The following is a 12439-nucleotide window of genomic DNA, read 5'->3' as shown; positions in this document are numbered from 1 at the left end:
GGGGGGGGGGGGGGGGGGGGTGTTTCTTGGTGCGGCTAGTGGCACTGTCAGAACTCTCTGCCTTCGGATCAGCACGCTGTGTGGCCTGCATACCACGCCCACTTCTGATCCTGCCTATGTCTGCGATGATTATCCTTCTAACTAGGCCCGCAGACGCATCCTCCTCCTCCTCCTTAGAGCTGATGACATCCCCAGGATCTCCCACCCAGTCTCTGTCCTTCACCCTGTCATCATCATCCTCCCCCCTCCGCAAACATGTCCTGCTCGGATGACCCCACAAACTCCCCTTTTGCATGCATGGGCTGAGGGACAGTCACCACTGTCTGACTGTCCAAAGCATCATCCCACAAAGTGCCCATCAGCATTTCTTCCTCCTCCAATTCTGCCGCAACAGCACTCCATAGCCCCGCTGTGCTTGGGGATAAGAAGGTGCTGAGTGACAGGATGCTGGTGTTGCCCGCTGGGGCTGGAGAACTGCACTCCTCCTCTTCCTCCCCAGGCTGTGCTGGGCACCTGCTGCTGCTCTTGCGAACAGGAGTGGTGGTGGGGGTGGAGGACTCGGTTCCATAGGTAATGGTGGCCTGCTCATCCACCATCAGTTCCACCACAGAGTCTGCGTCCTTCTCCTCAATAGGACGGCTACGACCTGGCGGTGGGAGGAACATCTGCGCCACACGCTGCTGCTGCTGCTGTGTCTCTGCAGCGTGACTCCCAGCTCTTGGGCGGCCAAGGCGTCCACGGCCAGTGGCTAATGGCGGAATAGCCACTGGTGCAGACGCAGAACTGCGCATGGTGGTGGTGGTGGCGCGGCTGCCACGTCCACGACCTCCTCTCCTGCCAATGCCCTTGCTGCCCTTGCTGCCCCTGCTCAAACCGCGGCTGCCAGTGCCAGACATCGTATATTTTTAATATTATACAAATGAAAAAAAAAAGTTATGTATAGGCGGGTGGGACAAGTGGGGTACTTTAATGGGGTGGGACTGGTGGTGGTGGTGGTGTAGAGTTGGGCCGAACCTCCGATTTTAGGTTTGCGAACCGGGTTCGCGAACTTTCGCGGAACGTTCGGTTCGCGTTAAAGTTCGCGAACCACAATAGACTTCAATGGGGATGCGAACTTTGAAAAAAAAAAATTATGCTGGCCACAAAAGTGATGGAAAAGATGTTTCAAGGGGTCTAACACCTGGAGGGGGGCATGGCGGAGTGGGATACACGCCAAAAGTCCCCGGGAAAAATCTGGATTTGACGCAAAGCAGCGTTTTAAGGGCAGAAATCACATTGAATGCTAAATGACAGGCCTAAAGTGCTTTAAAACATCTTGCATGTGTATACATCAATCAGGTAGTGTAATTAAGGTACTGCTTCACACTGACACACCAAACTCACCGTGTAACGCACCGCAAACAGCTGTTTGTGTAGTGACGGCCGTGCTGGACTGGTGCGCACCATGGCGAGAGTGCAGGTTTTGGTGGCTTTACAGCCCATATGGTCGCCTGGCTGATGTAGCTGAATGACAGAACAGTGACTGTCCAGCTGATCAAATTTGGTCTGACCACAATGAAGCAACGACCTTATTATCTTTCGTGTGTCCATCGAGACACTCATCTAGGCGCCGGTCATTGCTTCATTGTGATACAGGTATGCAGTGGTGGGTTCACTGAACAGAACAGGTATACAGTGGCGGGTTCACTGAACAGAACAGGTATGCAGTGGCGGGTTCACTGAACAGAACAGGTATACAGTGGCGGGTTCACTGAACAGAACAGGTATACAGTAGTGGGTCCACTGAACAGAACAGGTATGCAGTGGCGGGTTCACTGAACAGTACAGGTATACAGTGGCGGGTTCACAGAACAGGTATGCAGTGGCAGGTTCACTGAACAGAACAGGTATGCAGTGGCGGGTTCACTGAACAGGTATACAGTGGCGGGTTCACTGAACAGAACAGGTATACAGTGGCGGGTCCACTGAACAGAACAGGTATGCAGTGGCAGGTTCACTGAACACAACAGATATGCAGTGGCGGGTTCACTGAACAGGTATACAGTGGCGGGTCCACTGAACAGAACAGGTATGCAGTGGCAGGTTCACTGAACACAACAGGTATGCAGTGGTGGGTTCACTGAACAGGTATGCAGTGGTGGGTTCACGGAACAGGTATTCAGTGGTGGGTTCACAGAACAGGTATGCAGTGGCAGGTTCACTGAACAGGTATGCAGTGGTGGGTTCACTGAACAGGTATGCAGTGGTGGGTTCACTGAACAGGTATGCAGTGGTGGGTTCACAGTACAGGTATGCAGTGGTGGGTTCACAGAACAGGTATGCAGTGGTGGTTTCACTGAACAGGTATGCAGTGGTGGGTTCACAGTACAGGTATGCAGTGGTGGGTTCACAGAACAGGTATGCAGCCAGGAACAAGCTAAGCCTAACTAATCTTTCCCTATGAGAGACAGTCTGCAGCAGCTCGCCCTACTCTCACTAATGCAGGCACACGAGTGACCGTAATGGCCGCCGCAGCCTGCCTTATATAAGGGGGGTGGGTAGAGTGACCAGATTTTTGTAGGCTCAACCTGGGACGGGGGGAATTGGGGGGGGCGGCCGCACCGAAAAATAGGGCGTGGTCATGACATTCTGTGGGCGGAGCTAACAGAATGATGCAAAAGCGAGGCATAAGAAAGCAGTGTTTACGCCGTGATGTGGTCAAACGTGGATTCACATCATAGGTGTGCAGAAACTGTGTGATGCTATTTAATAGTATGCCATAACCCCAAAGCAGCAAACACAGCCAACTATGACCATTAAATAATAAATGCAGCAACAGTTACCCCAGACACCACAAAATAAACGCAATGGGCAACATTTCAGCACAAAATAATCGCATTGCTGGCAACATGTCAGCATAAAATAAACGCAATGGGGGCAAACATGTCAGTACAAAATAAACGCACTGCGGGCAAACATGTCAGTACAAAATGAACACACTGCGGGCAAACATGTCAGTACAAAATAAACGCACTGCGGGCAAACATGTCAGTACAAGATAAACGCACTGCGGGCAAACATGCCAGTACAAGATAAACGCACTGTGGGCAAACATGTCAGTACAAGATAAACGCACTGCGGGCAAACATGTCAGTACAAGATAAACGCACTGCGGGCAAACATGTCAGTACAAGATAAACGCACTGCGGGCAAACATGTCAGTACAAGATAAACGCACTGCGGGCAAACATGTCAGTACAAGATAAACGCACTGCGGGCAAACATGTCAGTACAAGATAAACGCACTGCGGGCAAACATGTCAGTACAAGATAAACGCACTGCGGGCAAACATGTCAGTACAAGATAAACGCACTGCGGGCAAACATGTCAGTACAAGATAAACGCACTGCGGGCAAACATGTTAGTACAAGATAAACGCACTGCAGACAAACATGTCAGTACAAGATAAACGCACTGCGGGCAAACATCACATGTCAGTACAAAATACACGCAATGCGGCCAAACATGTCAGTACAAGATAAACGCACTGCGGGCAAACATGTCAGTACAAGATAAACGCACTGCGGGCAAACATGTCAGTACAAGATAAACGCAATGGGGGCAAACATGTCAGTACAAGGTAAACACAATGTGGGCAAACACTTTACCTGCAAGAAAAAGCATTTACTCACCTGGCAGAAGACGTCCCCTCATGCAGCCGGCCTCTGGTGCCTCAGGTGCAGCTCCCCCTGGCCTGGACGATCTTCAATCTCCCGCTCAGCCTCTCACAGGCAGAGCAGGGCTACGGCAAGATGGCGTCCGGAGGCGGAGCCCTGTACTGGAGACAAATAGTCTCCAATACAGGGCTCCGCCTCCGGACGCCATCTTCCCGTAGCCCTGCTCTGCCTGTGCCTGCCGGAGGAGAACATTGCAGGCTGGAGCGGGGCTGCGGGGAATGAACTAACGCAGCGTCTAGTAGACGCTGCGGCTAGTTCATTGTACGGTGGCCAGAGTCCCGAGGCCGGGACGTCCCGCTGCTAAAAGCGGGACGTTTCCCGGGACCTCATGCAGCCTGGGACAGCGCCCCCCTGAAGGCGGGACGCGTCCCGGGTAAAGCGGGACGTATGGTCACCGTAGGGGTGGGGCTCCAGGGGCTAGTGTAGCCTAATTGGCTACACTGGGCCTGCTGACTGTGATGTAGAGGGTCAAAGTTGACCCTCCATGTGCATTATGGGGCGAACCGAACTTCCGCAAAGGTTCGCCTGCGGGACGCGAACGCAAACCACGGAAGTTCGCATGGAACCGTTCGCAGGCGAACCGTTCGGCCCAACTCTAGTGAGGTGACGGACAGGTGTACTCTACTCTGCAGAGATCGATGTAGCGCTAACGAGAGAGTGCGCACTGCGCACACAACGTCCCTAGCTGACGCTGACTGATGGTGTCCCTATACACAGGCTACAGTACAGTACAATTCAGCGAATACACAATACAAGTAATATAAACAATAGGACGGGTGTAGCACTAACGAGAGGGTGCGGACAGCACAGACGTGCACTGCGCACACAAAGACAATAGGTAACGCGGTGACGGACGGTCCCTATACACAGACTAGAGTACACTACAGTACTAACTAAATAATAGAAGAATCTAGCTAAACAATACAACAGGTGTGACTAGATTACAGAGAGCAGATACAGGACAGGTATAGCAGTAAAGCTGGGTCTTGTTAACTACAAAATAGTACAATAATCTATCTAACACAGAAGTAGTACAGTAGAGTAGGACAGGTGAGAGCACAGGTAACTAGAGACTAGAGCACAGAGCAGGCAGGCTGCCTTGCCTAGGCACAGGGCCTAGCTGCTGGCTGCAGCAGCACCAGTGACAGTCTCCCTCCCTAGTCCCTAATCACACAAACTAAACTGCCTAAAATACAATCTATCTACAATACAAAGCAATACAGGTGAATATCAAGTGTTGGAGTGTAAAGACGCTAGGTGTATTGAACAATAAATGTACTTGCACAGACAAAAAGCACTGGAGCAGTCTCTCAGTACAGTCAGTCAGTAAGTCGCAAGCAGGACGAGTGAGGCAAGATGGCGCCCGCTATTTATAGAGGGGGGCTTGGCTAGGCTCCCCCTCTGTGATTGGCTGCAGTCAGAGTGCTGGGAGCCCTCTGATTCACTTGTTTTGACTCGAGGTTACGTCTGACGTGACGCTATCCGAGCTGATGACGCTATCCGAACTCGGATAGCTAGGATATCTCTGGATAGCTGATTGCTATCCGAGTGCGCTTGGATAGCACATCCCGGATAGCTAATACTATTCGAGCTTGGTATTCGAGCTCGAATAGTGAAAAAAGAGCTAGGATATCCGAGTATCTCGGATATCCTAGCTCGGATGAGCATCACTGCTGATGGCTACTTTATGGCTAAGTGCAGGTAATTCCACAAACAGAGGCTGCAGTTAGCCCATTCACCACAAGATGGCGATCTCACCTCTCCCACGTGTAAATCATAGAGAGGAACAAATTAAACCAAATAAAGGAAGTGGTGTAACACAGACAGGGAATTATGTGGCACAGGCAGGAAGTGATGTAGCTGTGGTTAAAGAGCAGAAGGAGGAGTTGTAGGAAGTGGAGAGAACACACGGCTGGCAGAGGTAATTGTGTGGTTGTTGTTATATATTGAGCAGAGCAGAGGTTTGGGAGGGGCACACTTTGTTTCAGGGGAGGTCATAGTGCACTACTGCACTTGTCACTATCGTGATCATCACCCTTGAAGTAATTGAACTCTGGTCCCCTAACTTTTGTGTCCCCACCTCTGCCTCTAGATTGTAAGCCTTCAGCAGGGTCCTCCTCCTTATGTCTCCTACCTGATCATGCACCTCTATTACCATACACCCATCCTATGGATCTGAGTGAACTCAACTTGCCTAATCCCCATGCTCCCATCCAGTGACTAAGCATTACTTTGTACTCATACTGTGCTGCATGATCTGGTTTGCATGTAGTCCTGTATTGTTTTATTGCTGCCTAATACCGGGGGCACATCTGGCTACCTAAACTGGGAGGGGGGCCGCACTGGGGAGGGGGCCTAATACTGGTGGCACATTTTGAGATCTATACTGGGGAGGGGGCTGCCTAATACTGGGGTCACATCTGGCTATCTATACTGGGGTGGGCTGCCTAATACTGGGGGCACATCTGGCTATCTATACTGGGGAGGGGCTGCCTAATACTGGGGGCACATCTGTCTATCTATACTAGGGAGGGCGCTGCCTAATACTGGGGGCACATCTAGCTAACTATACTGGGGAGGGGAGATGCCTAATACTGGGGGCACATCTGGCTAACTATACTGGGGAGGGGAGATGCCTAATACTGGAGGCACATCTGGCTATCTATACTGGGGAGGGGGGCTGCCTTATACTGGGGGTACTTCTGGCTATTTATACTGGGGAGGGGACTGCCTAATACTGGGGGCACATCTGGCTATCTATACTGGGGAGTGGGCTGCCTAATACTGGGGGCACATCTGGCTATACTGGGGAGGTGGCTGCCTAATACTGGGGGGACATCTGGCTATCTATACTGGGGAGCGGGCTGCCTAATACTGGGGGCACATCTGGCTATCTATACTGGGGAGGGGCTGCCTAATACTGGGGGGACATCTGGCTATCTATACTGGGGTGGTGGCTGCCTAATACTGGGGGCACATCCGGCTATCTATACTGGGGAGGTGGCTGCCTAATACTGGGGACACATCTGGCTACCTATACTGGGGAGGGGGCTGCCTTATACTTGGGGCACATCTGGCTATCTATACTGGGGAGGGGCTGCCTAATACTGGGGGGACATTTTCGGCTATCTAAACTGGTGAGGGGGGTTACCTATGGCTTGGGATCACATCCGGTTATTTATACTGGTTGAGCCTACCTAATACTAGTGGGCTTATCTGGCTATCTATACAGTGGGGGTGGGAGGGTGTGGATACCTCTCTTAGCGTTACCCATCTATATCCAGAGGTATACATTGCTACCTATACTGGGGGGCACAGTTGGGGGGGGGGGGGGGGAATTTGGAATCTCTGCTTCTAGTGCTTGAGAACCTTGGCCTGTTTTAACCACCCTCCACAGAGGTGAGGAGGATTCTGGGAGATCATGTGACATTACTGTTAATCTTTCTATACAGAGTCTTCCTCCTGTGAAGTCTGGTGATCATGTGACCCTCACAGTGCCCTTCACCTCACTCTCTGATATCTGAGGGACACAACAAGCAGAAGATTATAGATGTCATCAGGAAGATGATGGATCGGCTGACAGGAGAGGTGAGCAGTGCTGGGAATTATGGGATATTATCCAGTAACATCAAGGGGTATGTATGGGTGGTGACTGTATCATTGTGTATGTCAGGTTCCTATAAGGGCTCGTTTCCACTAGTGCATTGAAAAGGAAGAAGAGGAGACGTATGTGAGGAGTGATCAGCAGTCTATGGTTGAGGGTGACATGATGAGGACAATTAAAGAGGAAGAACAGACGGATGTGAGGAGTGATCAGCAGTCTATGGAGGAGGGTGTCATGATAAGGACAATTAAAGAGGAGGAAGAAGAGACGTATGTAATGAGTAATCAGCAGTCTATGGAGGAGTGTGTCATCATGAGGACAATTAAAGAGGAAGAAGAAGAGACGTATGTGAGGAGTGATCAGCAGTCTATGGAGGAAGGTGACATGATGGCGACAATTAAAGAGGAGGACAATGTTATAGAGGACAGAACAGGTGAGTAATCCACATTAAATGTGTATCTGTATTGCTGTTATGACTGTCACTGATCACAGACTAGTCATAATAGTGTTATGTACTCATGTTAGATTGACATGACAGCTTACTAACAGTAACAGTACAGACACCCTGATTGGAGTTCCCTGTTATGTTCTGTGGAGAGGGGAGAGGGTGATGGAGGGAGAAGCATCCGGCTACATCTCACAGCAGCAATACAATGCTGATCAGGCGAGGACTTTCCAACTCTGATAGTCACTACATTTTTACATGTAGCTATAATCGCCATTAACTTTAAGCAATAGAAATCTACAGTTTGTGGTTTATTCTAGTTACAGCAGCCTGTAATAAGCTGATAATGGTCACTGTACATTACTGTACACAGATTGGTCACAGTAGGGGTGACTTAGTGTTACAGGCCTGTAATAAGCTGATAATGGTCACTGTACATTACTGTACACAGATTGGTCACAGTAGGGGGTGACTTAGTGTTACTGGCCTGTAATAAGCTGATAATGGTCACTGTACACTACTGTACACAGATTGGTCACAGTAGAGGGTAACTTAGTGTTACTGGTCTGTAATAAGCTGATAATGGTCACTGCACATTACTGTACACAGATTGGTCACAGTAGGGGTACCTTAGTGTTACCGGCCTGTAATAAGCTGATAATGGTCACTGTACATTACTGCACACAGATTGGTCACAGTAAGGGTGACTTAGTGTTACCATCCTGTAATAAGCTGATAATGGTCACTGTACATTACTGTACACAGATTGGTCACAGTAGGTGAGACTTAGTGTTACCGGCCTGTAATAAGCTGATAATGGTCACTGTTCATTACTGTACACAGATTGGTCACAGTAGGGGTGACTTAGTGTTACAGGCCTGTAATAAGCTGATAATGGTCACTGTACATTACTGTACACAGATTGGTCACAGTAGGGGGTGACTTAGTGTTACTGGCCTGTAATAAGCTGATAATGGTCACTGTACACTACTGTACACAGATTGGTCACAGTAGAGGGTAACTTAGTGTTACTGGTCTGTAATAAGCTGATAATGGTCACTGCACATTACTGTACACAGATTGGTCACAGTAGGGGTACCTTAGTGTTACCGGCCTGTAATAAGCTGATAATGGTCACTGTACATTACTGCACACAGATTGGTCACAGTAAGGGTGACTTAGTGTTACCATCCTGTAATAAGCTGATAATGGTCACTGTACATTACTGTACACAGATTGGTCACAGTAGGTGAGACTTAGTGTTACCGGCCTGTAATAAGCTGATAATGGTCACTGTTCATTACTGTACACAGATTGGTCACAGTAGGGGTGACTTAGTGTTACAGGCCTGTAATAAGCTGATAATGGTCACTGTACATTACTGTACACAGATTGGTCACAGTAGGGGTGACTTAGTGTTACCAGCCTGTAATAAGCTGATAATGGTCACTGTACATTACTGTACACAGCTTGGTTACATTAGGGGGTGACTTAGTGTTACCAGCCTGTAATAAGCTGATAATGGTCACTGTACATTACTGTACACAGGTTGGTCGCAGTAGCAGTGTTAGGGAGACTTACCTAAGGTCTCCTACTGAATAGATGCTGGCTTACTGAACACGCAGAGCTGAGATTCGAACCCAGGCCTCCAGTGTCAGAGGCAGAGCCCTTAACCATTACACCATCCAGCCACCACTGGATTTAGAAATTTAGATCTTGGGAAAGCAATATATTTTGTATATTTGAAATTTGCGAAAGCTTTTTAACTGTTCCCCACAAAAGCCTGGTGCAGAAGCTGAGGATACAGGGACTAGGTGTGTGTGTGTGTGTGCGTGCGTGCGTGCGTGTAGTACTGGTTAAGGGATAGAAGGCAAAGACGGCATCATTACTCTGTATCCTGGTTCATTTTCCTTCATATTAAAGCACATGTGTCAAACTCTGGCCCGCGGGCCAAATTTGGCCCGCAGAGCGATAAAAATTGGCCCGCCAGTGCTTTTATGAGCATACATTGATTTTGGCCCGTGGCCACATTTCCAGCTCCGCCCCTCCCGTTCCTCATCTGCTATTCTGGTGGCCGGCTCTGCCCCTCTGCCCTCCCTCCTCGTATGAGTGATAGAGCGTGGCTACGCTCTATCACTCCCTTGCTCCGTCTCTCAAGTAAGGAAGACATAGCCTTCCTCCTCGGCCTGCTAGCCGGTCTCCCTCCTTCCTCGGCTGCCGCTCCTTTACCTCATGGAGTGGGCGGTCCGTCCTGCACCGAAGCCTGCTCCCTTCATCCTCTTCACTACATCCCCGGCATGCAGCACAGGAATCCCCTGTGACGCAAAGACACCAGAGCGGCTCCCTCGGTAACATCGCAGTAAGTACGCGACGTTACTGAGGGAGCCGCTCTGGTGTCTTCGCGTCACAGGGGATTCCTGTGCTGCATGCCGGGGGCCGGGAATGTAGTGAAGAGGATGAAGGGAGCAGGCTTCGGTGCAGGACGGTCCAGCGGCGGCCGAGGAAGGAGGGGGAGGATAAGGTTGGCTACCTACTCGGGGCACCTACTTGCCTGGCTAACCTATACTGGGGCCACTTACCTAGCTAACCTACACTGGGGCCACTTGCCTAGCTAACCTACACTGGGGCCACTTACCTAGCTAACCTACACTGGGGCCACTTGCCTAGCTAACCTACACTGGGGCCACTTCCCTAGCTAACCTACACTGGGGCCACTTGCCTAGCTAACCTACACTGGGGCCACTTGCCTAGCTAACCTACACTGGGGCCACTTACCTAGCTAACCTACACTGGGGCCACTTACCTAGCTAACCTACACTGGGGCCACTTGCCTAGCTAACCTACACTTGGGCCACTTACCTAGCTAACCTACACTGGGGCCACTTACCTAGCTAACCTACACTGGGGCCACTTACCTAGCTAACCTACACTGGGGCCACTTACCTAGCTAACCTACACTGGGGCCACTTACCTAGCTAACCTACACTGGGGCCACTTACCTAGCTAACCTACACTGGGGCCACTTGCCTAGCTAACCTACACTGGGGCCACTTGCCTAGCTAACCTACACTGGGGCCACTTGCCTAGCTAACCTACAGTGGGGCCACTTGCCTAGCTAACCTACAGTGGGGCCACTTGCCTAGCTAACCTATAGTGGGGCCACTTGCCTAGCTAACCTATGGTGGGGCCACTTGCCTAGCTAACCTATAGTGGGGCCACTTGCCTAGCTAACCTATAGTGGGGCCACTTGCCTAGCTAACCTATAGTGGGGCCACTTGCCTAGCTAACCTATAGTGGGGCCACTTGCCTAGCTAACCTATAGTGGGGCCACTTGCCTAGCTAACCTATAGTGGGGCCACTTGCCTAGCTAACCTATAGTGGGGCCACTTGCCTAGCTAACCTATAGTGGGGCCACTTGCCTAGCTAACCTATAGTGGGGCCACTTGCCTAGCTAACCTATAGTGGGGCCACTTGCCTAGCTAACCTATAGTGGGGCCACTTGCCTAGCTAACCTATAGTGGGGCCACTTGCCTAGCTAACCTATAGTGGGGCCACTTGCCTAGCTAACCTATAGTGGGGCCACTTGCCTAGCTAACCTATAGTGGGGCCACTTGCCTAGCTAACCTATAGTGGGGCCACTTGCCTAGCTAACCTATAGTGGGGCCACTTACCCAGCTAACCTATAGTGGGGACACCTACCTAGCTAACCTATAGTGGGGGCACCTACCTAGCCTATAGTGGGGACACCTACTTAGCTAACCTATATTGGAGGCACCTACCTGGCTAACCTATTTTGGGGTCGCCTATGCCTGACTAACCTACACTGGGGGCACCTACTTAGCTAACCTATTCTGGGGGCAACTATCATGGCTACCTATACTGGAGGTGTTTACCCGGCTATCCTATACTGGTTGCACCTATGCCTGACTAACCTATCCTGGGGGCACCTACCTAGCTAACCTATACTGGGAGCACCTGTGCCTAGCTAACCTATAGTGGGGGCACCTATCTGGCTAACCTATACTGAGTGCACCTATGCCTGTCTACCTATATTGGGGTCACTTACCTAGCTAACCTAAACTGGGTGCACCTATGCCTTGATACCTATACTGTAGGCACCTATGTCTGGCTTCCTGTACAGGGGTCACCTATATCTGGCTATCTCCTGCCTTCCTGTACCAAGGGTGTTTTTCTTCCCCCCCACCGCGGCTATAGCACGCGGTGCAAATTCAGGTGTTGTGCGATCATTCCAAATTGGGGGGGGGGGGATAAATATGACTGTTGGCCCTCGACCTGGTCTAAGTTTTTTTTCATTTCGGCCCTCCACCTTTTTGAGTTTGACACCCCTGTATTAAAGGAATACTGTAGGGGGGTCGGGGGAAAATGAGTTGAACTTGCCCGGGGCTTCTAATAGTCCCCCCCAGACATCCTGTGCCCGTGCAGCCACTCACCGATGCTCCGGTCCTCGCCTCTGGTTCACTTCTGGAATTTCAGACTTTAAAGTCTGAAAACCACTGCGCTTGCGTTGCCGTGTCCTCGCTCCCGCTGATGTCACCTGGAGCGCACGGCGCAGGACCAGTATGGTGTGCTGTATGCTCCTGGTGACATCAGCAGGAGCGAGGACACGGCAACGCAAGCGCAGTGGTTTTCAGACGGGGGCTGCAGCATTTCTG

General features: G+C 50.6%; 1 pseudogene; it reads left to right on the top strand.

Moving 5' to 3' along the window:
* Positions 1-5558: 5558 nt before the first annotated feature.
* The window catches only part of LOC137535494 (zinc finger protein 585A-like), a 63220-nt pseudogene continuing 56339 nt past the window's right edge, over positions 5559-12439 (top strand).

Source organism: Hyperolius riggenbachi, chromosome 10 (assembly GCF_040937935.1).
Source record: "Hyperolius riggenbachi isolate aHypRig1 chromosome 10, aHypRig1.pri, whole genome shotgun sequence".
NCBI lineage: Eukaryota > Metazoa > Chordata > Amphibia > Anura > Hyperoliidae > Hyperolius > Hyperolius riggenbachi.
The sequence above is the reverse complement of the archived record's forward strand: the minus strand, read 5'-3'. Positions and strand labels throughout refer to the sequence as shown.